Here is a 25,778-nt window from a genome sequence, read left to right as displayed (position 1 = left end):
CTGGGATTCAAGATTACCTGCCAGTAACCCTTGGTAAGATCAATGGTTTTAAGATACTTAACCCCACCCAGCTGCTCTAGGGTCTCATCTGTCCTAGGCATGGGATAAGCATCTGACCCTGTGTGACTATTTTATTTCTTGTAGTCCAAACAGACCCTGGTGCTGCCATCCTTCTTTGACACCAGCACCACTGGGGAGGCCCAGGGACTGTTGGACTCTTGAATCCCCCCTAGTTCCAAAATCTCCTATATCGCCTCCTTCAAAGTTGGTTTGACTCTCTCAGGCACCCTATAAGGGGCCTGCTTGATAGGCCTTTGGGGTCCTATATCCACCCGGTGCTGCACCAGGTGGGTGCACCCTGGTTTCCCAGTGAACATGTCCCCAAACTCCTGCAACACTGCTCGGATTTCTCAAACCTGTGTAGGAGATAGCTGCTGGGACATTGCTACCCCTTCCACTGAGGTGTCAGTCCGAGCCTCACTGAGAACATCAGTTACAAGATCTCTCTCAGACTTCTCTTGCAATCCACTGCAAATGCTCAGCACAAGGGCCTCCCTATCATGATAAGGTTTTGTCCTGCTAACATGGTACAATTTGTGCCCCTGCCTTCTGCCTAGCAGTTCCACCATGTAGTTAACATCACTTACCTTTCTTACCACCCTGTAGGGTCCCTCCTAAGCTGGTTGCAACTTCTTGTGTCTGACAGGAATGAGAACCATTACCTGTTACCCTACAGCATACTCTCTAGCTCGAGCATTCCTGTCATACCACACCTTTTTCTGTTGTTGGGCTTCTGCCAGGTTCTCCTGGGCCAAGCCCATAAGTTCCATGAGCCTTGTCCTGAGATTTAGGACATATGTCACAACAGACTCCTTGTGAGGCTCACACTCACCTTCCCACTCATCTCAAATTAAATCTAGAGGTCCCCTCACACTATGCCCATACAGCAACTCAAAAACCTGTGGATTCCTGGGGAACCTCTCTGTAAGCAAAGAACAGATGGGGGGGCAAATATTTGTCCCACTCCCTCTTAAACTGATCTGTAAATGCCCGTAGCATGGACTTGATTGCAGAGTTTAACCTCTCAACAACACCATTAGTCTGGGGATGGTAGGGGTATTCTTCATGTGCTTCACCCCACAAGACTTCCACAGACAAGCCAGCAGGTCTGATATAAAATTGGCACATCTGTCAGACAGTATTTCTTTTGGGAAACCTACCCTGCTGAAAATCTCTAGCAAAGCATTTGCCACCTTTTCTGCCTCAATGGAGGACAAAGCCACTGCCTCAGAGTATTGTGTAGCATAATCTACAATCACTAGGCTATACGTTTTCCCTGTGGAACTTGGAATACTCAGAGGCCCCACAATATCCATAGCTACCCTCTGAAATGGTTCTTCAATCACAGGCAAAGGCATCAAAATGCTCTCACCTTGTCTCCTGCGTTGCCTACCTTTTGGCACTGCTCACAGGTCCTGCAGTACCCTGTTACATCTCCAGAAATTCCAGGCCAATAGAAGTTCTGCATAATACATCTCTTTGTACGTTTTATGCCTATATGACCTGCAAAGGGAATATCATGGGCTATGGCTAGAAGCACCAGATGGTAGGCTCTAGGCACTACCAACTGCTGTACTCTCTCACCTTCAAGTCCTCCTTCAGGCGTCCACTCTCTGTACAGTAACTCTTTGTTCCAGTATACAGATTCCCCTTTCCCTTGAGAATCAGGTGCCTCCATAGCTATCTGCCTCAGGCCTTGCAATGTAGGGTCTGAGAGCTGGGCCTGTCTCAACTTTCTCATTGTAACCCTTCCCAGCTCCCCTTCCACAGGAAGTCTGGCATCCTCTGACAGTGGTGCCTCACTTTCAGCCTGGGTACTACTACTCACCTCTATCTTTGCAGTCACTCTGTCCAAGGGAACATAAGTACCCACAAGCAGCTGTGGATCACCTTCAGTCTCACTACTACCGAGTAGCTCCCTTACTGAAGTAACCACCTCACCAGTCCTGGCTGGAAGTATGCAGTCTGTCTGGGTCTCCCCCAGGCTACCAGACTCACATGCTTGTCTCCTAGCCTGACTTCATGATCATCTGGCTATCAAACAAAAGTTACAAATATGGAAGAATATATCATCATTGAAGGTATTACATTATTCTGGAGGATGTAAAGAAAGAAATGTTTTTTATGAAGGAGATCGGGTGTGGAAAGATAATTCCACAAGTAGCCTTTTTCTAACACTGTAGAGCAGTGGTGGATTGTATATAATGAAAACATATAAAAGAAGAACATGTAAGACTGGAAAAAGTGTTTTGGAAAAATGGAAAGGTTAAATGAAATATGTTTTTAAATGAGTATGAGAAAAGCTTAAGGTGAAATGATGAACAAATAATGAGCAAAGAATAAGCATATATAAAGAAAACATGCTAAAGGTGAATGCTTCAATATATAAGCAGAAAGATTTTATACAAGGTAAACACAAAGAAGTAACTCCTTTTTGAAAGTAAAAAGGTTAAAAAGGAAGGCAGTAGGATGATGTGTAATAAAAATAAAAAAAAGTGTAATAAAAAAAAAATTAGCAGAATGTGACATTCTTAAACAGATGTTCATTAGAAGGAAATATCCAGTGAAACTAATTGATCAAATAATGAATGACGTTGTTAATAAGAGACAAGAAGGTCACTTTGTACCTATTCTGAAAATTAAAGTGGTTGGGAGAATAGAATTTAGTACTAATGAGTCATTAGTTTTACCTGAATCAGGTCCTGTAAACCTTATTGACAATAAGGTGGCTGAAATTATTAAATCATATCAGAATAGTTTTATAACTACTTTTAGTAGGGATGCATATAACATTAAAAATATATTAAATAAGAACTAGGAATTCATACTCAATGACAAGGATAAGGTAAGTATTCTTGGGGAAGGTCGGATTTGTGTATATAGCAAAGGTTGTTGTTTGAAAAATATTTTTGAACATCATGAACCAAAACGAAGTTGGGGACATATGTATAAATGTGGAAGATGCACGTTTTGTAGCAAAATACTTGAAGCTGAAGTTGTAGAAGTCAATGGAATGAACATTTGGATCACTGGTAAATTCTCCTGTAACATGGAGAGAATTGTTTATTGTGCCCTATGTGTATTTTGCTCATGTTTTTACATTGGCAAAGCTGAACGAAAGTTGAAGAATAGAATAGGTGAGCACCTTAGGGATATTCATGATGGCCACGACCATAATGCATTAGCCAAACATATTAATATATACCCAGAACACTATTTTAAATTTTTACACTGGAAAGTATGGTGTATTCCACTCAGGGAGGTGCTTGGCCATACTATTTAGAAAAAATGGAACTAGCCTGGCAGTTGCGCTTGAATGCTGCATGTTTGCCAGGCTTAAATGATAATATTTCCATTAATAGTTTGCTAAAAATAAAAGCATTAGGTAGAGACTAATAGAAATATACCTTTTAACTATTTAGTTATTTTTTAACTATTAGTTATTTATTTAGTTGGTATTTATTAGGTTTATATATTGTTGTATTATATGAGATAAGTTTTATGTTTACATATTTAAGCATCAGCTTCTTAGATTATCGGAGAAGGTGGTGGTGTTCTAGTATATATTTTGATTGCCCAAATTTCTTCCCATTGGGTTGTCTCACTGTATTAAAAATATATATTAAAAAAAAAAAACAGTTTTAACCTATGTAATACGAGCATTTAAATCATATGTTGCACATTTTTATGACAGTTGCTAAATTCTGTCATATAAGAGTTTAGGCCGTGTTTTTACAAAGCTGCTAACACTTTGTTATATGGAACGTAATTTAGAATTCCATGTTTATTGTGCATTTAATTATCTTTTGTTGGCAGTTGCCTGATTGCATATGAGCAATTATTGCTGTTTATATTTATTAGAGCACTGCCAATATATATTAGTTATTTATTTATTATTTATTACTATTTTATGCATGTGATTTGCACTTGTACATGGTTTTCAGCTCAATGTTCTTTTTAGATATACTGTTTCTTTAATTAGAACTTTGTGCTTTGCCAGGAAGATACACTGTTGCTTTAATTAGAACTTTGTGCTCATCTCGGAAGTGATGTCATTTGGCAGAGAGATTTTCAGTGTTTTTAGTATTTAAACTCTGTTTTAATGTTCAGTTCTTGTCTGATAAAGTCTCCTGAATTGTATAATTGGAGACAAAAGCGCTTATTATTTTACGTTGGTGAATACTGATAATCGTTTTATTCTAATAAAGGACTGTTTTTACCATTCTGCGTTGGTATATACTTGCCAGTGGACTCCATTCCGTTTTTTGGATTTACTTGAAAATAAAGTAGAACAAATGAAACTACATTAAATAAATGAGTCTGCGATGAAAATATGGTTAGAAAGATAGATCTGAAGAAATTAAATGATGTTTTAAAATATGTAAAAGTAGCATGCCATGAATGAGTTTTATAGGGTGAAACAAAGAAAAAGTTGTTTGTGGAAGTTTTGAACTATTGGTTAGAGAATGGTATTCCAGATAAAATGTTTGTGAGGGAGTAATGGCATTTTTATATAAAAATGGAGAGAAATTATATTAAAATTGGATGCTATTGATGTTAAATAGTATGGACTACAACTTACTAATGGATGTTTTACAAAAAAATGGAAGGTGTACTAAATAATATAAATTAAATTTAGGTATTTATAAAACTGAGGGTAGAGAAAATAAAGATGTGACAATTTTTATGAGCAAGGTAGTGAACAGTATATTATTATGGGAGGAGAATGGGGCCAAAACAATAGCATTTGATGTAGAAAATGCATACAAGGTTAGTCATAAATGTATGTTTGAAAATTTGGATAATTATGACATGCATAAAAATAATGAATGTGGTAAGATTTGTATACTTTAATTCATGGAATGAAATTCTGCTTAATGGATAGTTTAGTAAGACAATACAAATTCTAAGAGGAGTGCAGTGATGGCGTCCTATAATTGGATTTTATTTGATATGATTTTGAATGCTGTTATGATGTATGCAAAATGGAAAGTGTATGGGGAATAACTAAGATTTGTAATATTTTTGAGATTTCAATTTATATGGTTTATGGAGATTACTTAATTGTTATAGCTAAGGAGAAGGTGTGGACTAGAGAAGCAATGATTGAAAAAGAATGTATGAGTAAGCTGGGTTTAGATATAAGTAAATTAAATTCAAAGGATGAGGTCATATTGTAAAAATGTGAATGTTATTTTTCAAAGGCAGAATCTACTTTATAGCAACAATTGGAACAGAGAAAATAGCAGCATAAGTTAAACAAGGACAGTTAAATACTAATAATGATTACAAACTAATGTTGAAGATGGCATTAAAGGTTAAGTACAAGACAGTTTACGGCTAAAATATGAGACATGCTTACTGGATGAGGGTGTTAAAGTGATATGAAATATAAGATGTTTGAATGACATTCAATGGCTGCAATATTAGTGTTATGACTGATATGTGCAGTGAGACACGGAGAATGCAGTGCTTTCTAATGGCTAAATGAGGTACCTTACTTTGACAGCTAGTAATATCCTGTCCCATAGACAGTGGCTCATACCTTCATCATTCCTCTGTCACAGAGTCATGGCCTTGACAGTGCTGTTCATATGAACTATGTGGATCCTTTTACAGTCATCCTGAAATGGTTAGTGTGGTGTACCCTCAGCCATAAGCACAAACCTTTACTCTCTCGCTCACTAGTAGTCTGGGGATGATATCTATCACCAACATATAGACCATCCCCTTGTCTCTGTTGTTAAAGCAGTGTTGTGTTTATCCATCAGCTGCAGGTAAACCTTTCCTTTAATATACAGTGATGGTCAGTACCATATTGTTAGTAAGACTGCACACAGATCCTTCTCTTGTGTGCAGAGAGAAACGTCAGTACATAGTTACAGCAGTGCTATCTGTCAGCAGTAAACAGGCCATTCCCTTGCCATAATGCAATAACATATGTTGTGTTGTCCATTACTTTTACATGAACACTAGTTTTCTTCTATAAAAGTATCCCCTGTGCAGTGGTGTGTATCAATTATATGCAGACCCTTCCTCCCCTACACAGTGATGGACATTATGACTTTCTTAGCTACAGACACACATTCATTTCCTGCATAACAATTTCAATAATTTACCTACAGATCTTGATTCTTTCAGACTTGGCCACAGCAAAGCATACTTGTCAAAGCTTTTGTTTTTATCAAATGAAAAGTTATAGATTACAATGATCGTTATACATACAAATACCAATGAATAGTAGGAGACCAGGCTTGGGAAATGCAACTTTACACTCTCTCTCACATGTCATGATTTTCATTTATGATCCCATTTCTTAGTGATATTATATATCACTATTTATGGAAAAATTATGCCTTGATGATGGGACTTTACTTTTGTTATCCATGTCCATCATCCATGTCCAACATCCATGTTGTATCATCCACAACATACTTGAACCAGTACTAAAATAAAACAAATTTGTCTAGTGCATATTTACTTCCCATATCCTACAATTTGCTGACAAAGACTGTTCATTTGTATCTGATGAGACAAGAGTCCATCCTTTAAATTAAAGTATAGCTCACAGACCCTATTTTCCATCCTAGTACCTATTTGTGGCTGTTTCTACCTCTATACCTAAACAACTTCTCCTCCTACACTAAATTTGGACTGCACCTCAAAGCTTACCTCCTAAACCTATCACAGTGCAAATGTTTTTGGCAAGCTGTATCATATAACCACTCTCTCTCAACATCTTAGCTCTCTTTCCACTACGTTTTCAGACATAACTGTAAAACCAAGAACACTTTGAATCATGTTTGTACATGTTATGTATAGCACTCTTTGAACATATTTGTGATATGCTACCTTTTTTTACTACTGCTTTACTACTATAATCATAATCACCAGACAGTGGCTCATGTTGATTTATTGAGATCAGTGCACTACCCTTAACAAAAGATAGATTGATAGATGGAAAGATAGATATATAGACAAGAGAGAAAAGGATAGACAGAATCATACATACATACATACATAGATACATAAAATTATGGATATGGTTAGAAAGGATATCAGTGCACAGTACACTAATAAAACCTTTAGTTGATCATGAAATGTTTATGACTATGAACAGCTGCAAGTCTGCACAGCCTTAATAGCTGCATGCATCACTGTTAGCAATTTATCTGTATTTATTTTACATTGCATTGGTTTACAGACAGCAAATGATTTAATTGTAGAGGTACAGAGTTGCTGCATTGCACTGCTTTGTTCACTCATTACATTATGTGCTGTATGGTTTATGTGCATTTCTTTACAATTTCTCCCTCTGTCTGCATTGCTATTTTGCTGGATGCTCTAGTTTGCATTCAAGGACTTGCAGTAAGGTAAATTAATAACCCCAAAATCTGTCTGTAAGTAAATGTCCTGCAATGTAAGGGCTTGTCATTCAGATCTGGTTTTGCCCTTAATTTACATTATTTATTTCTTGACTCTTTAGGCTGAACTCCATGGTGACCTCACATAGTCTAATGTGGGCATCAGGAAATGAATGAATGGATGGATGAATGAACAAATTGAAGAAAGAAAGAATGAATGAAGTAATGACTTGATTACAGTTTAATTGTACATGCCATATGTCCCCACTACACCTTTGCTGTGTCTTCCGGGAAAAGGTGGCAGAACTCAGACAAAATGTTATCATCTTGTAAATAAACAGATAAATAAGCTTTTCTATGGCATGTAAAGGAAACAGAAAACAACTCACCAGAATTTATGCTGTTCATGATGACCATAGCAGCTGTATGGTTCCCGATCTTTAAGCCAGCTAGAACCACAAAAAGTTTGATTTTATGGCTCACAAATATACAGATGAATTAAATAATGCAAAAGGTATTTTGAACATGTTATACAAAATCAACTGTGTTCATTTAAATGAAGCACAAAATGTAATGCATTTCTTCTAAAAATATAACATTTACATTAAAATACTAATCTCCCTCTAGTTCATATTGTGAGTTTTATTATTCTCGTGCTGCAAACTGATCAACACAAAATCACTAGCAGCACAGCAGGCTAACTCATGTCAGGCCCTCTCAACCTCCAGCATTACTGTCTCTGCTAACACCTCTTAATTCCCCTGCTCTGACTGTCATTACCCCACAGCATTTCCATCATGATGTAAACTGAAGAATAATCTTGTAAAATTCTAAAATGTGCATTTCTGTCCTAATTGTTGCTGTATTTATTAGTTGCTGCTTTACAGATTTTGTTATGCATTTTTTACTTTCTGTTCTGATTTAATACGTATAGCTTATTGCCTCTCTATTCTACTTTACTTCTCCTTTGCATATTATTTCACTCAAGGAAAATCTGCAAATGGTCAGCTATGGTCAATATACTGCCATTTTAAATAAATGTAAAATAAGATAAAATAAAACAAAAACAATGTTGGACAATTGCTCAGATGATGACACACTAATTTTGCTTAGCACAGCTGTTGGTGTGCTAAGGGCATAGCTGGGTATGTCTTTGTTGAGTGTCAGGCTAATTTTAAAAATATTAGACAGAAAAAAACAGTTGCTATAATTGTTAAGGTATTCACCTCCCCATGCAAAAGGTACAAGGTTTGATACTGACCTGTGGTCAATGCCTGTATGGAGTCTGTATATTCTCACTATATATCTGTTGGGTTCCACCATTCATTCCAAAAACATAGTGAGTGTTTCTATCTCAAATTCAGTAAAGAATTTAGTTGTGGGTAGCAGCTCAGACTCTAGATGGCGACCTAGAGCAGGACCTACTAATTAAAGCAGGAAGACTAGTAAGCAGCATTCTCAAGACAGTAGAACACGGGTCACAGACTGCTCACTGTGGTAGAGTGGCCACTCACTAGTGCAAAATATGGTTCTAGGTAATTCACTCATGTTAAATAATGCATGGTGATTTGCAGTGATAAGTAAGTTGTGGATCTACGCCCTACAGAAGGGACTTATTTGACCCTACTGACCAGTATGTGCATGTCATAAAGCCCGGCAGACCTGATTCAATAAGCTACTGGCTGAATGGTGTCCAATTGTTTGGACTGCTCTGTTGAGTGCATTCAGACAGCAGTTGTAGAACCAACTAGATAAAGCAGGACAACATGAATTGGTGTTGATAACAGATGACTCAAATGCACATATAGAACAGGATATAAGTATTGCTTGAGTCAGTATAGGTGGGGCAACAAGAATAAAGTAGGAGAGGGCATTATGGACTTCTGTCTAGCAAATTGCTTGATGGTGACCAACACATGGTTCAGCAAGAGAGACAGTCACACAATCACATACAAAAGTGGCCAACATGCAACTCAAGTAGATTTCCTCATAGTAAAAAAAGGGCATTGATTAAGAATCAGTGAATCATCCCCAGTGAAACAGTTAGCCCACTGCATAAACTACTGGTTACCACAATCAGCTGCAAGCAGTGGTTAGAGAAGGCTCCAAGGCATCAGAGACCAGGCTGAAGACCTGGAAGTTGACTGGAGATTAACATAACTGTTCAAAGAATTACTCAGGGCTCTAGTAGCTGAAGATGAACAGGAAATATGTTAAGTTAAAGAAGAACGGGAGCACCTTAAATCAGCATGTGTGAGAACCACACAACAGATATGCATGCAAGCCTAGTATGGACATAAGGTCGAGAAGGAAAGCTGTTGGTGGAATGCAAAAGTCCAGGAAGTCATCAAAAGAAAGAAGGAGTGCAGAAAAAGTGGGAGATAGAAAAGATGGACCAGGCAAATAAGGACTATAGCTAGGTTAACAAAGAGGCTAAGAACAAAGCATCAGAGGCACTCTTCCAACTTCTGGGAAGTGATTCAGTAGGTGAACAAAGAAAGTATATCAGGTTGCAAGGCAAAGACAAAAAGATAAAGAAAACAGTAGTAAACCCTTCATAAGAGCTGCTATCAACAACCTGCTCAGCCATCCAGAGGACACCAAAGGCAGATGGAAGGAGTACTTCTAGCAGGTTCTGAATAAAGAAACCCTCATAGAATCTGTGCTGCTCCAGACACAGCCTACAGTGAAAGATGTGGATGAGCCCACCATAAAAGAAATAAAAACAGAACTAAGGAACTTGGAAGGCACATGGAATCAGGGAAAGCAGCAGGCGCAGATGAGGTCACAACAGATATGATCACGATGTTGAGTGAGATAGGAGAGAAATGGATCCTGTGGGTACTCATAGTAGTATAGAGAGAGAAAGACGTATCCCATACTTCTGGAAAATAGGCATACTAGTACCAGAGTTCAAGAACAACCGGGACATTCACAACTGTGAGCAGGACAGAGGTAGCAAACTCCTGTCACACTGCATACAATTTCTGGAGAGGGTGATTGATAAACAAATACACAGAGTAATAGAAAGTAAAATGGGAGATGAACAGTTTGGAGTCAAATCAGGATGAAGCACAACTGACCTGACATTTGCAGTGAGACAGATACTTTAAAAGTAGCTTGAGATTCGGTAAGAGTCAAACCTGCCATTCCTAGATTTGGAGAAAACATATGACAAGGTCCCGAGAAAGTTGGTTTCGGTAGTCTTGCAGTAGTTCAAAGTCCCAGAAACATTGATAGAATTAGGGCAGTCTATGTACAAAGACCAAATGACTCAAGTAGGAACAATGTTCGGCCCCACAGAGGGGTTTCCAGTGGGAGTGGGTGCATATTGGGGTTCAGCTCTGAGCCCACTGCTGTTCACACTAATGATGAACACTAGCAGACCGATCAGTAGGGACAGATCAACAAAGGTGCTGCATGCAGATGATGTTTAATTACAGATAGACTCTGAGTGAGAACTTCAAGAAAAGATAGAGGGATGCAGTGCAAAACTGAAGGCACATGGGATGAAAGTGAGCACAGACAAAACAGTTGTAATGGTAGCAAATGGGGAGATCAGAAAAAGCTGAGAACTGAGGGAAAATAGTGAAACAGGTTAGCAGCTTCAAGTATCTGTTAGGGGTGGTTAGGAATAAGGGCAGTTTGAATTTGGAGGTCAAATCTAGCATCAGGGGTGCTGCAGCCAACTAACACAGAGTGTTAGGGATATTAAATAACAGAAGGTGTCAAATAAGATGAAAAGTAAGGTGTACATAAGAGTAATGTGACCAATACTACTGTATGGTACAGAAACCTGAGCAGTAAATGCAGTGCAGTTAAAGACGCTAGGAATGATGTAGATCAAGTGCTTTACACAGGTAGTAGGATGCATACTGTGGAACAAACAAAGAAATAAGGACATAGGAGCAGATGCATACATAGCTCCATTTGCATAAAAAGAGAACAGATTATGGTAATTCAGGCACATGTGCAGAAAACCAGAAGGCAATCTAGTGAAGATGATTTTGGGCAGACAGGAAGAAGTCAAGAAGATACAAGGGCATCCAGCAAAGAGGTGGATAGACTGTGTGAGAGAAGACATGTGAAAGTTAGGCATGGGTGTCAAAGAAGGTAGGAGAGTGGCATTGATTCGGGGCAGATGATGACAGTTGAAGCAAAATCCCAACCCCATGTAGAAAATGGGAGAAAAGGTGAGGTGATGATGATGATGATGATGATGATCACCTAGAAAAGACAACTAAATTATTTCCATCAGTGTGTTTTAACCTGAATAATCACCTGAACTCTAGGGACTGACATTACTGACTGACTGTAATCCTTAGTGATGTACTAAAAAAATCAACAGTTTTATGCGTGACAGGGCAGAAATATGAGTTAAATCAGGTATTATTCTGTAAAATCAGGGACAGCTGAGACGTATGGTGCAGAGACAGTACTACAAGGGATTATTTGTAGGCCAGCGTTAAACAATTGGTATGCCTGTTTCTAAATGAAAGTGACATGGTATTTAGGAAGGAGCAAAAAATATAAGGGCTGGTGTTCAAAGAATAAGTTGGAACACATGATGCAAGTGAAAAAAACATGACTCAAACACATATGTAATATACATTAATCCTATCAGTGCAATATTTATTTGTTTATTTATTTATCTGCATTTGTTTACCAGAAAAGAGCACTGGACTGTGTTTCAGTCTTAGCCCAGGTTAAGTGACTTGCTCAGAGTCACACAATTAGACACTGCAGGCAGAGGGAATCAAACACATCCATAACATAATTGTTGTTGTTGTGTCTTTCAGCTTTTCCCAGTTAGGGGTCGACACAGCAGAAATCCGGTCCTCTAATGATTGGTAGTTGATTTTTATGTGCCGAGTTACCAGCCCTGATGCACAACCTTCAACGAAAGTATGCCCATTCATGCATGTCTCCATGCAGAAGACGCTCTAGCTGAGAATCGAACCAGACAGTGTCTTACTGTGAGGCAACAATGCTACCGCAGCACCACCACCGCTGGTCATAACATAATTGTTAAACATCTAAATTATAAAATATTTCTGCAACCCACATTATGGATACTATCTGACAATTTGGTTGTAAAAAAAAAAAAAGGCATACAAAGTATGTTCTTAGAGATTTGGCATATTCTTGTTTATCACAATCCTGACAGAAATTTCCACAACTTACTGTGCACTTTCAGCACACTGTACTACTGCCTGAATTAAACTTTGGTGCTGTTAAAATGGGCAATGTAAGAACTGAAAGGACTGTAGAATACTGAAATGAACTAGAAGGAACTGGAGGAAACTGGAATGCATACATACATACATGCATCAGCTACTCTATCAGTGAAGCAGTTAGTACACTTCTCATTCCTATAGAATCTTCTACATTAAGTTGTCAGATGATTTTTCTACTACTTTTTGATAACCCCATACATTCAGACAGGGAGTTGTCTCTAAATGCCCTATACATATGAATAAGATATCCTCTTAGATATCTGTAAAATATACTGTAAAAGTTCAGACATTTTAGTCTTTATAATAATTTTCACATCCATGGATGCCCTTGGTATATTTCTGATACAATCTTTCCCTTTTATTCAAGCTTGTATAAGGTTTCCATATTGTTATTCCATACTCAAGTTGGGTCTAATGTATCTAACAAACAATGACTTCATCGTTTCTGATTTCCTAGACATTATAAATATTTTTTTATACAACCTATAGTTCTATAGTTATCATTAATCAATTGGTTGATATGATTAGAAAAACTCAAACCTGGCTCTACCTATATCCAGAACCTTAAATGAGGCTACAGTTTAAATCACTGTGTTCTGTATTAAATATTCACTTTTCAGTATATGTCTCCCAAATCTCATATATAATGGGCTCATAGGTTAGGGCTAGGCTACCTGCCCTTGTGGACCATTTTAAGCCTAGCCGGTTACCCTATATGAGAATCAAACTCGATACCTTATGTTTCTAAGGTAACCACCTTAACCATTATGCTAACCTTCCAACCCTTAGTGTTTAGTTTTTGATGAATTTATCAGCATATTATTCTCCTGTGCCCAAATGGCTAATTTAGTCAAGTTCTTTTGCAGAAATACCTTATCTGTAACACATGTAATCAGTTTACCCAATTTCAGGTCATCTCCATGTAGACTATAGAACACCTCAGATGAAAAAGTTAGGTCTGAAAGATACAATCTATGTAAATATCTATGTAATCTACACCCTGAATGTAACCAAGAATTTCACCTGTCCAGTTGTTGCATGATACTTGCCATGTCCTATGTGTAAGCCATGCAGCTATCCATTTTATCAAGTGTAGATTGATACATAGTTGCTCTAATTTATTGATCAGTGATTTGTGTTTGAGCCTGTCAAATGTTGAAGTTAAATCTATATAAATTACATCACAGCAGAGCCTTTCATTCATAGCTATTATATTGTTATAGAACATCATGTTACCTGTGGTAATAGATCTATTTTCAACACATGCATGCTGATATATGGTTTCAAGTCCCAACCTTTCCAGTTATGATAACTTATCCAATATTACCTTCTCCTTTATTTTTCCACGACATAAAAGTAGACTTAACGGTCCATATGACTCACATTTGTCCTACTTCCCTTTATCTTAAAGACAGATTTAATAAGAGCATGTCTCCACTCTTGAGGAATCTCCCCATATTTATATGGCCTAGTAAATAATAGATGCAATTATATCTCCCTTTTTTAATTTCTCTAAATCTTTGGGTTTCTAATACCATGACAGGAATGGATCCCATTCTTAATTCAAAGTATGATTAAAGTTCATGAAAGTAGTATTGTTTCACTCTTTGATGTCAGCTAAAAGTTCTCTTCGCAATGGTACAGTGAGTTCTTGCTGAAGTGTTCTCAAGTCATTATTACTAATTTTGTCTCCTCCCTGTGCTTTGTTTGGTTCCAGTTTCTGAAGTCCTTTTTCAATATAATCTAATTTGATTCGAGTATCTGAGGTTACTTGGATGTCACTAGGACAAATTTTACCACGTTGTGGAGCCAAACTGTTTTGCATAAGATGCTGTAAGTATATTGTGATGATGTGAGGTATTGCCTTCTATGCCAGAAGAAGTAGGGCAGTGGATGTGTAAAATATGTGAGCATAGCTAGTTGGAATTTTGTAAAGAATTATATGTCATTTGTATATCAAAGTGATTGGTACAGATGCTTGTGATGAAAAACATATTTGTAAATCTGCTTGTGTTAAAATACCAAAGTTGTGTCCTGCTGGACAGAAAAAGAAATACACTTGTATGTCAGGCTGTATTATAACTATTGAAATTTACATTGTAACAGATGATACTGGATGAGAAGTGATTAATCTCAGTCCAGCTAACATTAAAAAATAGCATGAAATTAAATTACTGAACTTAGGCCATAAAGATTGTATCTTACAGCTCTTATTGCAGCCAGAGACAAATGTCTTTGGCAGAGAATGGCTTATTTACTCATTTAGGAAGACTGGAAGTGTTTTATTGTTTTATGACTTCTAGAAGCTGCAACAGAGCTTAGCAAAGATCTATATGTATGTGTATTATTGACACACATGTGTGAGATTCTGGGTCAATTACTAGGAAAGGGGGTAGCATGTATTGGAACCAAACATCAGATGACCAGATGTATGTGATGTCATTCTGTAATCCAGTACAAAATAATGTTTTGATACTAGATGAGACTGAAGTCTCAGGGCAGTCTGAGTTTTTAACCTGACAAAGAAGTAACCCTCACCTGCTTCATCTAGCCTTGTTCTAGTAAGTGACCAGGGAATAGTAATTCTTTAGATCAGTTAGGAAAATATAGTGAGATTAGTTAAGTTCTGTTAATCTGCATCTGTGTGAATCTATTCATCTGTGTTATTTTAATATTTCCTGTGATTGAAACTCTTGTGTTTATTGTAAATAGATATTTAGTATTTTCATGTTCTTTTATTATTAAATATATTTGAACTTTTAATTGTGAATGTTTCTTTAGAGAATATTTTAACTTTTGAGAGTACTCATATCTATCTGGTGATTTTGTGGCCACTCCTGAATGCCTTACTACATTGGACAAACACTATCATTTGTATTAATATTAATTTCACTCAGTATAATAGGATACCCTTGGAAAAGCCTTAGAGTAGTTGTCTTTGGAGTGTCTGGTGGCAGTGTAACTACCTTGTAGTCTGGGCATAAGGAGGCATAGCTAGTAAATCTGTGCCAGCCTTTCCCAGGTGTGTCTGTCTGTGTGTGTGTGTGTGTGTGTGTGTGTGTGTGTGTGTGTGTGTGTGTGTGTGTGTGTGTGTGTGTGTGTGTGTGCAAATGAAATCTCCAAGAGTGTGTGTGTGTGTGTGTGTGTGTGTGTGTGTGTGTGTGTGTGTGTGTGTGTTTGTGTGTGTATGAACTACTTTGAGCAGGGACACAAAGCACTAGTTTCACAGAGAGAGAGAGAGATTGGTGGAGGACTTAGTTTTGACATTTGGCTAAAGACACAACGCTACAGCTATGCTAGTGGGGAGTCTGACTGCTCTGGAGAGAGAGAGAGAGAGAGAGAGAGAGAGAGAGAGAGAGGGAAATTCAGACCTTGACTGAGTGTGTTCCCTGAGTGCTCTTAAGGGACATTGCGCTTGATGCAGAGAGCTGCATTTGGAAATACTGGGTGTATCCATTTTTGTTCCTCTTCAGTGTCAATGGTGAGGATTCAGGCTCCTTGATTACTGGCCCAGAGAGGGAATGTCTAATATACCTATAATCTGTTTTGTCTGAGAATAAATTTTCAAATCTGTACACACTTTATCAATTTGTATGTTTTTACTTCACAAGGTTTCCTATTATGCTCAATATCTTTATATGCTTAATTTGTTTATCTAGTTGTTTATTTCAGTTTTCAAAGTAATAATTCTATCTCTCTCTCTTCCATTTCTTATATGTTTTGTCTCTTACCTTAATCGAGTATCTTGTTCTTAAGGAAATATATCATCCTGCTGTTGTATGCCTAGATCCTGATGTTAAACAGTTTTTTTTTTAATTTGCATATTGACCTACTTTCTGAATTAAACTTTGGTGCTGTTAAAATAGGCAATCTTAAATCTGAAGGTACTGTAGAATACTGAAAGGAGCTGGAAATGACTGGAAGAAACTTGAATGAGACTCGAATGAATGTCTATATATTTTAATTACCCAGAACTGTGCTGAGCAGGTGCCAGTCTCTCCATTATGTTCTAAATCTTCTTGCACCTTAAAGAATAAAAGTCTGCATACACTGTAGTTTTGTTAAGAATGTTATATACAGTGGATGTAGATGTCAACAATATCTGAATCAAATTTCACTATCTCCAATAACAGCACTAATAAACTGAAACAGACTGAATAATACTGTCTGTAGTTTCTGTGCTCAGAATATCAAAGTTTACTGTCTCCAAGAACAGTGTTAATAAATTGAAATAGATTGAATTATACTGTCCATAGCTTCTGCACTCATTATAATCAGAATTATTCTTTTTCATAGGATCATAAGAGGTTACTAGGCTAATGACCCTGGGGCCCTTACAAGCCTAGCCAAGAGTTTATCCCCCCCAAAAAAAACTCAATTAGCATCTGTCACCCCTGTCAATAGAAACTCTGGGACAAATGTGTGGTTTCGCATCCACTCATCAAGGTTGCACTTGAAGAGGGTCAGCGATGTACTCTGTTTGATGTGCATGGGAAGTCTATTCCAGAGATGGGGCAGCCTCTGGAAGACAAAGCTGTCAAACCAGCAGGTTTTTTTAATGATGCATATTAGATTTAGGCCTTTTGAGTGAGTAATGCACAAGGAGTTAGACTTATGGATATGGAGCATCTCTAATAGTGCAGGATCTGAGATTGCCTTATAGGCAAGACACAGATCATCTTTAAGCAATCTGTATGATACTGAGTAGAGTGATAGTGATTTGAGCCTGTCCACATAAGACATCTGTTGGAGACCATGAATTCTCTTACTGAGGTATTTCTGTGGCCTTTCCAGCTGGTGCAAGTGTTTGGTAAGGTACATACCAAATGGGACATTTTACTCAATTATTTGCTTAATGAGGGAGGAGTACAGAGGGATAATAACCTCCTTTTTTCTGGATGGAATCCCTTTACTTATGAGATGAACCAAGTAAAAGGCTTTTCTGACCACTGCCGCTACATGATGGTCGAATGTGAGATTATGTAAGTCGTACCATTAAGTACTAATTTGGAACAAGCCAAGAGGTCTCTCACCACAGGTTGTGTGCTTCGGGGACTGTTGTTGATGTGGTAATCAGTAGGGGCCATGTTTTTGCCAAATGGTATAATAATATATATTTTTTTGCTTTTAACTTAAGGCCACAACTTTGGCACCAGTCATTTGTTGATGTGAGATTCATTTGTAGTATGTTAACATCACTTGGGGAGTCAATGAATGCACCCAACTTACATGCATCCATGAACTTGGTCAGTCACAGGGCTTTTGTCTTTGCCTGGACCTCTGAGATGTAGATGCCAATCAGTAGGGGTCTGAGGACAGATCTCTGGGGAACACCACTAGTGAGAGGTCTGCTATAAGAGATGGAGGAACCTATTTAGACCTTGGGGGTTCTATCAGTGAGCCAGCTGGTCACTCACCTGATGAGCTAAGGATTTACACCAAGTTGAATTAGCTTTTCAATGATGCTCAAGTGGGGGATTGTATCAAAGGCTTTGGCAAAGTCAAGGTAAGTTGTATGTACTGACGTTTCCTCATCCAGGGCCTTGGTGACAGTCTCAAAAAAGCAATCAGGTTCAACAGGCAAGATCTGTCCTTAATGAATATGAACTAGGTGGGGTCAAGTGCTTGGAGGTGCCTATGTCCTTGTTTATGAGTTCTATAATAATACGCTCCATGGATTTACAGATTACACTTGTCAAGCTAAAGGGGTGATAGTTTCCTGCATCAGTAGTGACACCACCTTTGTGCAAGGGGATGACAATGTCAGTTTTCCACTCTGCTGGAATGAAGCCTGTACTTAGGCTGTAGTTGAAAAGGGTGCTTAATGGCAAAGCTAGTTCTTCATGGAGATGGTGCAAAATACAGCCTGGGATACTATCAGGTCCCATGGAACTGTGTTCTTTGCCTTGGATAGGACCTTTAACACTTGATCTATGGAGATGTGAAGTACAGCACAAGTACTGGTGATGTCAAATGGGCCCTTGGGGGGGTGACAGAGGGGTGAAGTTTGCATTCAATCTATATGCTAACATGTTGGCTAAGTCAACAGGATCAGTGTAAGTGTTGCCATTAAGTACTAATTTGGAACAAGCCTGGGCTTTGCCATGGAGGTTTCTGTAACTGAAGAAGGATTTGTGGTTTCCCTTTGTTTCAGAGACTAATTTAGATTCATAATTGGCTTTGGAGGTTATCACTAGTGATCTAATTTGTTTGTTGAGGCTGAGGACAAAGTTTTTCCAACTGGGAATTTCTGCCTTTTTACCCTTGGACAATAGTTTCTTTTTTTTGTTGTAAACCCTGTTGATAGAGGATGCCCATCAGATAGGTTTGTGTTTCCTTGAGGAGCAGGTTTTAGTTCTGGTGGGTATGGCTAAGTCCATGCAGTTGTACAGGTGCTTTTATACTGCATTGGCATACTGTTCAACACAGTTGTCTGCATCCTCAGAGGGGGTGGTGGTGTGAAACTACTGATACCCTCCCTTAGCAGGTTGTAGTCAGCTTTTGAGAATTATTTTTAGCCTGGTTACAGCTGGGGGGTTGGGTAGGGTTAGAAGGGTTCAGGCACCTAGGCAGTGAGACATTTCCATGTGGTACATTTGGATGGGGACCAATGTTTGAAGTGACTTTCAGCTTCAGAGAAATATAGCAGTGGCTAATTCCTTGTGGACAAAGAGAAGAATGCTGTGCCATGCCTACATCTTCAATAACCAAATACAAGGGGGGGGGTAATATCCATAGCCCTCAAGGCAACATGAGACAGCAAGCAGGATGGCAGGCATCAGCAGCAGTCAGAACACTGGACATATCAGTGGAACTAAAAATGCAGTGCCCAATAGGAAGTGCCTTTATAATCAGTGTGTGTGTGTATGTGTGTGTGTGTGTATACCAATGCCCCCTTCACAATGTCTAGAGAACATTACCAAAAATACACACTGGAGCATAAATGTGACAACAAAAGCATGCAAGATTTCCTCCATTCTGTAGCACACTTCTCCATGTTGTAGTTACATAAGCATGTAGTGTACAGTGAGCACAACACTCATTACTTTTCCACCCCCGTGTACTTGGTTATTAAAGCTGTGGGCATGGCAGTGTGTGTTTCTCTTTACCTACAGGGAATTCACAACAGCCATATTTCTCTGCATCTGAATGCCACTTCAGCCATGCGTCCCCACTCCCCAACCAAATGTGCCACTGGGAAATGTCTCTCTGCTTAGGTGCCTGAACCCATGGAAGATGCCAATATCTGTGCAGTTACAAAAACTAAGCCTCCAGTGAGCTTTTTCAGGTTAAGGCTCCTAGCATTAAGCAGCATGACCTTCAGTTTGCTTTTTGACAGATCTTCTATGTTGAAAGATTTGTCTTTGGGTCATTGCCTAAAAAAAAGGCAAAATGGGGGAGGCAAGAGCTTTGGCCAGAATCCAGAATCTTAGGGGGAAACAGGTGCAGTCCATCTCTGGTAATGCATCTAGACCTGTCAACCATGTCATCCTAGCCATATAGATACTGGATCCCCTTGGAATGACACCAGAAACTAAGCCAATTGTTGAAGTCAATTACTTTTTGTTGGCATTGTGGTGTCATTCTTGGTGAATGTAGGATGATGCTTAGGGCTAGGAACAAACCTGTCTAGGACACATACTCTGAGAGCTCAATCATGTCTATCTTCGTATAGTCCAGGGAGGTACATCTAAAGTCATTCAAACCAGCATGGACAATGACAGTGTCATACCTGTACTTTTGTGGAGAGACTTAAGTGCATGTGTGATGTGGTGGATTCTGGCACCTGAAATACAACTCAAAAGAACACAAAACAATGCTATAAAGTGTATGAGATCCAAATGGCACAACACAGTTCCAACAGCTCAAACAGGAGATGGTACAAATTGTGGATGCTATAAGCCAAATTTATTAATAAAACAAGACCACACAGAGCTCCAAAAAACAAGGTTTAGCGCTTTCATCTGCTATCACAGACTTCATCAGATCTGAATCTGAATATGATCAGTTATGAACAAGGGCAATAAACTACAAATACTGAAAATTGTTTGCAATTTGGCATGGATATTTGATGAATGTAAATAATTTAACAGCCTAAAGAGGACTAGTGAGGGCTCAGGAAAACATTAGAAAGAAGAAAATGCAGCACTGGGGAGTAAGGTGAAAATGAAATGTATGAAGGTGTTAGAAAACAAATGACAATATAATTAAGAAATCTGTAGGACTGGAAAGCATGGATGATGAGTGGCCATAAGTTCATGGGTCATTACTAGGCTTATGGCCAAGGAGACCATCAAAAATCTCTGTCCTGTCAAACAATACTAGTGGGCCCCCTACACTGTCCCCATTAAAAAAACTTTCTCTACATAGGTTCATAGGTAGGTACTAGGCTATCAGCCCAAGGGCCTATGCAAGCCTAGCCAACAAGGTTTCCTGGCTGATGCCACCCAAGAAAGTTATTTTCCTGTTCCACTGATGAGCAGAGACACAGAAGTGATCTATGAGGTGTATTTCCTATTTCCCATCCACTCATCAAGATTTTTCTTGAAGAGTGCTAAGGAAGAACTTTGCTTGTCATAGATGGGTAGCCTGTTCCAGAGTATGGGAAGTCTCTGGGATAGGAATCTATCCTCCAGCATGTCCTGTTTATTGTGGTGACAAGGTTTAGGTCCCTAGAGCATGTAGCTCAGAGGGATTGGGATTTCTTTAGGTGTAGCATGTCCAACAGCTCTGGGTTTGACATAGCTTTATATGTTAGGCAGAGATCACCTCTGAGTAGGCGATATGCTACAGAGTAAAGCTGGAGTTTTTTGAGGCGGTCAATGTAGGGCATTTGTTTGAGTCCAGTAATCCTCTTTGTGAGGTACTTCTGTGGCCTTTCCAGCTGCTGCAGATGTCTTGTGAGGTACATTCCAAAAGGGGCGTTGTACTCTATAATGGGTCTAATGAGTGATGAGTAGAGGGTAACGATGACCTCTTTTTTCCTGGATGAGAACCCTTTTATGATGAGGTGTTTCATGTAGAAGGAATTCCTGACTACTGTGGTGATGTGACTATCAAAGGAGAGACTACTGTCCACCTGGGTCCCAAGGTCTCTTATCATGCATTCAGTGTTAAGTTGATTGCTGCCTATGTGGTAGTTCATGGGTACAGAGTTTTTACCAAAGGGGATGACACTGCACTTTTTGGCATTGAGCTTGTGGCCATGGCTCTGACACCAGGCATCTGTCTCAGAGAGGCCCTTCTGTAGGATGTTCACATCATTTGGGGACTTGACTATGGCTCCTAGTTTGCAGTCATCTGCAAACTTCATTAGCCAGAGGCCTTCTGTGTTAGCCTGTACTTCAGAGAAGTAGATGCCAAACAGGAGCGGTCCCAGGACGGAACCCTGTGGTACTCCACTTTTCACTGGTTTGAGGTCAGATTTGGAGTCTGCAACTTTTACAGTGTGGGTTCTGTCAGTAAGCCAGTTAGCAACCCATCTTGTGATGTAGGGATTTATGCCTAGTTTATTCAGTTTAGCTATAATTCCAGAATGAGGGATGGTGTCAAAAGCCTTGGCGAGGTCAAGATAGGCTGTGTGAACCACTTTACCCTAATCTACGGCTTTGGTGACTGCCTCAAAGAAGTCGATCAGGTTCAGGAGGCATGATCTGCCTTTCACAAACCCGAACTGGGTGGGATTCAGAGTTTGGAGGTTACCAATGTCCTTGTTTATGAGTTCCATGATGATACGTTCCATGGCTTTGCAGACCAGGCTCATCAGGCTAATAGGTCTATAGTTCCCGGGATCAGTGGTGGCTCCCCCTTTGTGGAGTGGGATAACTGTTGCTATGTACCATTCAGTGGGCACAAAGCCTGATGCCAGGCTATTATTGAACATGGTGCTTAAGTGAGGAGACAGTTCATTCTGAAGTTCGTGTAAAACGCAGCCTGGGATGTTGTCCGGTCCCATGGATGCTTTGTTTTTGGCTTTAGAGAGTGCAGCTTTCACCTGCGTAGTTGTGATTACAGGGACTCTGCATTCTTCCTGTATAGATATGGGCCCTTTAGGGGGTGGAGGGGTAAAGTTAGCACTGAACCTATCTGCCAGGATGTTGGCAATATCAGTTGGTTCTGTAATTTTCATGCCTTTGTGCTGTAACTCAGAGCAGATCTGGGTGTTGCCATTGAGATTTTTGCCATATCTATAGAATGCTTTGTGGTTGTCCTTGGAATTACTGGCAATTTTATTTTTGTAGCTAGCTTTGGAGGATCTTATAAGGGATCTCAGCTTCTTACTGAGGCTGACCAGGGAGCTCCTCCACTCATGGGATTTTACTCTCTTTTGCAACAGTTTCTTTCTTCTGTTGTACAGTTTGTTTATGGCAGGGGACCACCAGATTGGCTTCCTTTTTTTGGAGGATAGCGTCTTAGTTCTGTTTGGGATAGCACGATCCATGCACTCATGTAGGTGCTTATAGAGCGCATTTGTGTAGGATTCAGCAGTTGTAACTGTATTGTCCATCTGCATGGGTGTCATGAAGTTCACTACTTCTGTCTTAAGAAGCATGAAGTTGGCTTTGGAGAAATTTCTTACTGTGGTTTCCTTAATGGGGGGTGGGGGTGGGATGTGGATATCGAGGGTGATTAGCTTATGGTCGTATTTTATAGGCGATGAGTTTCTGTATAATATACATATTTCTGCTGTAAATTGTTGATGCATAATAAACATTTCCTGAAAAATACAAAGATCTTTTCCTGGAATGTTGTAAATCAATAGATATTTATTGGACTATAAGTGTAGCTTTAATCATGTTTTCTTTCTCTATTTCTTTGGAACACTGACATCATTTTTACTGTCTGGAAGGTAATAAAAAAGACACATAAAAAAGAGTAAAGCAAATACAGTGATAATTTAGTTACCATCTGCAGCTAGCCTAATCAGGTAAGCATGATGCACTCATTTTAAATGTTACTGATGTCTGCACTGCCAAGGTCTCTGTTCTGATGTGCTAAACTTTTGCACTCATCTTACACCACATATGAGATAAAATTACATTTTTAATTGTAGGGTACAACTGCTCTAATGAAGCAAGCACTATGTACTCAGGAGCATTGGACTGTGCTCCACATTGTGGAGGCCTGGGTTGTAGTGTGTCAGCTGCTTATAATCATATTTAAATTATAAAATATGAATAAAATGATATTTTTAGATATTGGTTACAGCTGCGTAATCAGACAGGGATTATATACACATTTCACACTTTACTGCATTCTATCTGGTGGAGGTCAATACCAGCTATTTGCACATGTAGTTATTCCAGTCCATGGAAATATTCATCAGTGTTTGAACCTTAGCTCAGTCTTGGATTGGCTTGGATTTGACAAGGTCACTGCTCGTGGCTCAGTTTTCAAATTTCATCTACAATGGGGGTGGTAATCTTGATTCATGGGTAGGGTGCCATGGCAGTTGATGACATCAAACATAAAACGTCACATATATTATAATAGACAACAGATTCTGTGGTTCTTATCATAGGAACTATAACCTGCTTCTGGGCAAGTCATCTCAGTTGAGGGTCAATGAAACTGAAGAGGTGTGTGTGTGTGTGTGTGTGTGTGTGTGTGTGTGTGTGTGTGTGTGTGTGTGTGTGTGTGTGTGTGTGTGTGTGTGTGTGTGTGTGTGTGTGTGTGTGTGTGTGTGTGTGTGTGTGTGTGTATTAATAAACAGAACATGCATACCACCTACTACAAACAGGATCACTGACACTGTATATAACCTATCTGAGCTTCCATACTTAGACATCATTCAGCTGAAGACAGACCTGCACTGCTAACAAAGTACCAGCAACCTACAGTTAACTAGAGAATGTGCTATCATAGGATCATAAGATCATAGGACGTTACAAGGCTATTGGCCCTAAGGCTCTTACAACCCTAGCCAAGAATTTAGCCCATGTTCCAACAAGTCAGAAGCCTATGCCACTATCCAGCAGGGGCACAGGTGGAATCCCAGGGGTGTATTTTCTTTTCCCCATCCAGTTATCCAGGTTGCGTTTAAAATATGAGGGACAAATGTGAGGCAACAAGTTTTCAGAAAGAGGTAAGGCATGTCTTCATATGCATATACACACACACACACACACACACACACACACACACACACACACACACACGTATACATGCTTATGCATGCGCACACACACACACACACACACACACACACACACACACACACACACACACACACACACACACATACATAATTGTACACTGATACCTACAGAGTACAGTACACTCAATTTCATTGCATGTAAGGACACTGAAATTTGAGTAAGTTTCTTTACAGCTCAGCTAACAGTGAACTGTTGCTACTTTTGTTTTATTACAGTTCAGTAGAGCTCTATGTGAGATTGCCATTGTAAGATGAATCTAAAAGGCTGACCTTTTTTCTCATCTTGTTTCCTGTATAATATGCTTTGATTAGCCTTGGGGTGGAGGTGGGGGGGTTGATAATAGTCTCTGCAATGCATTTATAATACTATAATGACATGCTTAGAGCTAAGGCTTAATCAACTAGTGTTTGGAAACTTATGGCCCATTTTTTTATAAATAAAATGTTATATCTTTCTGACAAATAAAAGAAACAAGAATCTACTCACCCTGATTGAGAACTTGCGAAATAGAGTTGTGTACACAGTTCATCAGGTTGCCTTCAATAAAAAAAAAATATTAATCAGAAAAAAATCGTAGAACAAAATAATGCAGTACATTTGTTTTTAATTTCTGGCATCCTCTGTAACTAATAGATTTATAAATGAATGGTGATAAATGTTGTCTGTACTATTGAATATGACATTTGTCAGTTGTATATGACAACACACAGCACATAGTCCCACATGCCGGTCAATTTGATGATAGCAACTTGCATTTCTGTTACTTCTAGAAATTACTGCTGCCCTTGACCAGTACAGCAGAATCCTGACACTGTGGTGTTACCTGGAGAAGTTTAAGAAGTAATGTGGGTTAGACAAAGTAAGCTACCCACGGCTAGATAACTGCTGTTAATAACAGATGCCAGGACAGTGGTATATGACAGCAGCAGTCTTTGTGCCATGAAATGGGCATTGGGAAC

The 25,778-nt window shown here is 39.0% G+C and overlaps 1 long non-coding RNA gene across 1 annotated transcript in view; it reads right to left on the bottom strand.

Annotated features, from left to right (window-relative positions):
- The window catches only part of LOC122798909, a 32,299-nt gene extending 6,939 nt beyond the window's left edge, over positions 1–25,360 (bottom strand). Inside the window, exons 1-2 of the long non-coding RNA XR_006364341.1 lie at positions 25,306–25,360; positions 7,814–7,873 (exon numbers count right to left, since the gene is read on the bottom strand). This is a non-coding gene — a long non-coding RNA (uncharacterized LOC122798909). The remainder of the gene's footprint in view (positions 1–7,813; positions 7,874–25,305) is intronic.
- Positions 25,361–25,778: the final 418 nt, after the last annotated feature.

This window comes from Protopterus annectens, chromosome 3.part1 (genome assembly GCF_019279795.1).
Source record: "Protopterus annectens isolate FY-2018-M chromosome 3.part1, PAN1.0, whole genome shotgun sequence".
Taxonomy (NCBI): Eukaryota; Metazoa; Chordata; order Ceratodontiformes; family Protopteridae; genus Protopterus; species Protopterus annectens.
Note: the sequence above shows the minus strand (reverse complement) of the source record. Positions and strands in the feature narration are given on the sequence as shown.